The sequence below is a fragment of the Gouania willdenowi genome, chromosome 18 (assembly GCF_900634775.1).
Source record: "Gouania willdenowi chromosome 18, fGouWil2.1, whole genome shotgun sequence".
NCBI lineage: Eukaryota > Metazoa > Chordata > Actinopteri > Blenniiformes > Gobiesocidae > Gouania > Gouania willdenowi.
The window spans coordinates 24,948,555-24,953,597 of record NC_041061.1 but is presented as its reverse complement, the minus strand read 5'-3'; the positions used below and the strand labels follow the sequence as shown (position 1 = coordinate 24,953,597).

The 5,043-nt window shown below is 42.4% G+C and overlaps 1 pseudogene; it reads right to left on the bottom strand.

Annotated features, from left to right (window-relative positions):
- Nucleotides 1-600: 600 nt before the first annotated feature.
- LOC114480918 (uncharacterized) lies at nucleotides 601-718 on the bottom strand (annotated as a pseudogene).
- Between the last annotated feature and the right edge of the window lie 4,325 nt (nucleotides 719-5,043).

Sequence of the window (5,043 nt, the reverse complement as noted above, 5' to 3'; positions counted from 1 at the left end):
CAAGCAAGAGCATTTGCAAGCTTCAATACATCCAAAACAGTGCTGCTAGGATCCTGATTGGGTTGCGCAAATATGATCATATCGCCCTCATCCCCCAGACCCCCTCACACACCCTCCGTTCCGGCAAAGCTCCCCTCCTGAAGATCCCCAGAACCAAGGTGTGCAGCATGGGTGATCGAGCCGTCTGCTCAACTGCTCCCAGACTGTCAAATGCTCTCCCTGACCATCTGAGAGCTCCACAGACTGTGGATTCTTTTAAACGCAGCCTAAAGACTTACCTTTTTACAACGGCCTTTAAGTAGTCATATTTATGGTAGGTCTTAGGCTTTATTTAATAATGCATCAATTTTATATAGCGCTTTCTCATAGGCACTCAAAGTCGCTTTACAAAATTAAGGCATTATTCTTTCACTCCACACTTAGTGGTGGTAAAGTACAACTGTAGCCACAGCTGCCCTGGGACAGAGTCTGCCAAAGTGAGCCATCTGCCACTCCGACCACCACCAACATTCACTCACACACTACATTCATACTAGGCAATGTGGGTGAAGTGCCTTGCCCAAGGACACAATGACAGACACCACTGGCGTGACTGCCACTCCACTGTGGCACCTGGAATTCTCAATGGTCTCCCATCCAAGTACTAACCAGGCCCAGACCTGCTTAGCTTCCGAGATCTAACGGGATCGGGCAATGACAGGCTGGTATGGCTTATTTGTAGCACTTTGAGATTTATTTTATGTAAAGTGCAATACAAATAAAATGTATTATTATTATTATTAAAGACAATCAGAGGGGGCATAAATGTGTCCGTCAATAATGAGTGGGTTGTGCCATACAATCTATACCTCCTGCTCCGATACAATGCACATATCAACCTTGAAATTGTCTGTGCTGTCTCCAGTGTCAAGTATTTGTACAAATACTTGGGGAAGGGTCCAGATCAATGTCTTGTGAGGTTGGATGTGGCTGACCGTGAACAACTGCGATATGATGAGGTGACGCGCTATGAGTTAGGTCGGTACATCACTGCATCTGAGGCCTACTGGGGAATCTATGAATTCCCCATTCAACAAAAAAAAACATCCTTGAAATGCTGGCAATTCATTTAGAAAATGAACAGGTTATCACGTTCAATGATGACGGCACTGTCCACAACTTACTGGATGCAGGACCACCTGCATCTACACTGACTGCTTTATTTAAAGCAGTCTCTACATCCACACATGTGACACATTGTGTACCCAGATGTATTTCAACACTTCACATGCACAGGTAAGACATTTCAATTGCAAAAAAAAAGACTAAGTTCCCACGATTATCACATGGCCGACACCGACATTCCAATGATTGCCTTCAACCCACACACTGCTGAACTGTTCTATCTCTGCATCCTTTTATACCGTATCCCAGGACCGTCTTCCTTCAGAGACCTCCGTAAAGTTGGAGATGTGCTCCTGGACACCTATCTGGCTGCCTGCATTGCACATGGCATTTTTGACAATGGATTCTGTTATGGAGGAAGCAGCAAATGTGACCTTTGGCCCAGCACTACGTGAAGTATTTGCCACCATGCTCATGTTTGTGCTTAGAGGAGAGCACTTGCAGTTTTGGGAAAGGCACAAACGTGTTCTTTGTGAAGACTTCATGCACAGGGCTGCAATGAATGAGCCAAATGAGAACATTCTGAATCAAGTGCTACTCGACCTCAAGGACCACATTGAAAGACATGGCTTCACACTGAGTGGAAACTTTGGACTCCCTGAGCCTAATCTACTTCATGATCAAAATCAGACTCCCCGCATCATCCAGCACGATACAGAGCACAACATGGAAGAACTTCACGCTCAAATTACTCAAACAGAAAACACACTTAATCACGAGCAGCAAAGTGTTGTCAAAACCGTGAAAGGGAGCGTGGAACAGGGACTTGAAAAGATGCAAGTGGTGGGACAGGAAAAGCATCCTGAACAAAGTCCGTGCAAAAGGCAAAGTGGCTCTTGCAACAGCCGAGAGTGGCATCACAGCAACCCTACTGCCAAAAGGCACCACCTTTCGCAGTAGAACAAAATGTCCTCTCATTCTCACTGATGAATCCACTTGCGCTGTCAGTGAACATGACAACACTGCCACACTCATTAGGACGGCACATGGTTGTGGATGAAGTGACGATGATGGATCACCATGCATTAGAAGCAGCAGACCGTACATTTCGGTAGCTTCATAGATCAGACAAACCATTTGGTGGCATCACAATGGTTTTTGGTGGCGACTGGAGGCAAATATTGACCGATGTGCCACACGGTAGCCAAACCGAGATCATAGGACGATGTTGCAAGGGCTCATACCTATGGAAAAATGTTGAAACTCTCAGTTAACAATAAACATGAGAATCTCTCAAGCTACAGAACATCAACAAGCTGAAGAAAACTTTGCCAAATTCCTCTTATGCTGCGTTCACACCAAACGCGGTTTCTGCAGGACCGTTCGCGTCTGTCGCGCGAAACCTTCCGCCGGATTCGCGGGATCAAAAAATGTTTCCCTATTCGCTTCACATTCGCGTCTGAAGCGAAGCTCCGCCCACCAGACTCCCAAACGGCGACAACTAGGCTCTGTTTGTTTCCACCATCAACTATGGAGGACCTCCGTCAATTCACTGCTCCTTAATCTCGGAAGGGGAAGAAACGTCGGCTTTCCTGGCTTCACCAGGTTAACCAGCGCCACATCGAACTCGGTGAGCTTCACTGACTGCTTCAGAAGCTACACCTGGATGATGACTGCTTCCAGCGGTACCTGTGGATGACCAGCGCCCGATTCAACGACCTGCTGGGTCGGATTGGCCCACGGATGTCCCGGCAGGATACCAACTACCGGAGCTCCATCTCTGCTGCCGAACAACTGTCTGTCTGTCTCCGGTAAGTTTCATAAGCAACCGAAGATGTTATGATTCATCAGACACATCTCTCAAATACACAATAAAGATAGATACTATATTAATCCCAAGGGAATTTAAAAGCAGAATTATTAAAATTATTATTTTCTGGAGATACCTATTCTGGGAGAAAAGGCCTGCTTTATTATTGTTTTTATCATAAATATATTACAACTAAAATAAAAGTTAATCATTATAATAAATTATTTACTATTGTTATTTTTTGTCCTCTGGAGACCTATTCTGGAAGATGAGGCTTGTTTCATTAATATTTATTGTTTTTAACTCTTATTAATAAATCATTTATTTACCACTGTTAATTATTGTCATCTGGCAACACATTCTGGGAAATAAGGCCTGTTCTCTCTAATCTCTCCACCTTTTATGCACACGTACACACACCCACATTATATATATCTGATTATCAATGATCTGAGCTTTTTTATGTTGTTCACTGTGCAGGTATCTGGCCACAGGTGACTCCTTCAGGACCACAGCTCACAGATATGGACGAGAGGTCTTCACATCGTACTTCTCTGCAGGAGCCGTTCCATGGCTAGACATATTGCACCAGCACACCCAAAACGACTATTTTAAGAGCCAACCACATACTTCTATAGAGCAAACTTCCTATTGTATTAACATGTGTATAATAAATATGGAAGAATGGGGAGAGAAACGTCTGTCAGCTTCATTTTTAACCAGAAAGAAATAATCCAAGAAACCTCACCTCGGAAAGTAATTTAAGGCATTAAAGGTCTCACAGAAAATCAATATGAGGAAACTATATATTCTTGTATGAACAAAATATATAACCTTGATGTGGTGTACACATTGCTGTTAAGATGCATTGATAGAAATTAAAAAGAAAGCAAAAGTACACTTCAAAATGTGTTTTTAATCAACAATTCTGAAAGAACACCATGTACATTAACATAATACCTCAATTTTAAACAAACTATTTACTTCAATATTATAATACTTACATAATAAACAAACTAGTATAAACAACTATTCACAATGTGGTTCCTGCCATGCAAAGAGTGCCGCCCACCCCAGCCCATCCAGCCCAATCCAAAAGCTAATTAAAATTTTCCAAATTTAGTGTTACCGGATGATAATCAAGAAGTTTAAAACTTTGAAATTTAACGTTCCCTAAATTCTGGTGGCACTTTTTGCAGGATAGGAAGCAGGTCTCTGAAAAACATCTCATCCTCAGTCAGAGCTGGTGGTGAGGAGGTGGTCTGCTGAAGGTCTGTAGGATAAGCTGCTCCACCTCTCTTGGAGAGCCTTGGCTGGACCTCTTCTTTGCTCTTTTTCCTTAAAAATAAACAAACATTATATATATATATATATATAAAATAGCTTATCAAGTCACTGTTACTTAAATAAGATCATAGATATATTTTAATTAAACATTAAATGAGGTAATGATCAACATTGTCATCACTGATATACCAAGCATTTATAGATACATTTTATTTATAACAGAATGCAAAACAACTTCTGTCATGTTCATATCAGATGGTTTGGCTGCACTTGTTTCTGCAGGAGATGCTGCTGTAGCACCATCACCATTATCAGCATCTTCTCCTGCTCCCTGAGCACTATCTGTTCCCCCTCCCTGTCCTTCTCCATCACTCATCTGATTGTTTACCTCTGAGTGACAGCAAACACAATATATGAAACACATTACTATAGATTTTAAATCACTATACTAGATTTAGATCCCCCACTAGAAGAAGCCCTGTGATGTATAAAGACCTGAATATTAACCTGGTATATATTTCTACATGTCTGCACTGATAACAAACCTCCAGTCTCTGATGGTTGACCATACTCTTGTGGTCCTGTCTTCCTCAACCCTCTACCCCATGTTGCTGCTTGTCTCTCGCGGTGAAACAAAGGGGTCGATGAAGGACATGACCACAGGGTATTTCCACAGTTTGGATGTTCCTGCAGCTGACCCACTACGCTTCTCCTGACTTTTTTTTCCTCTCATAACCCATAAGTGAAAATAGCTGGTGTTAGCGGCTAATGCTATCATTAGCTAATGCTATCCTCACTCACTGCCGACTTTCAAAGATGAAAACTACAGAGAGAACATTTAC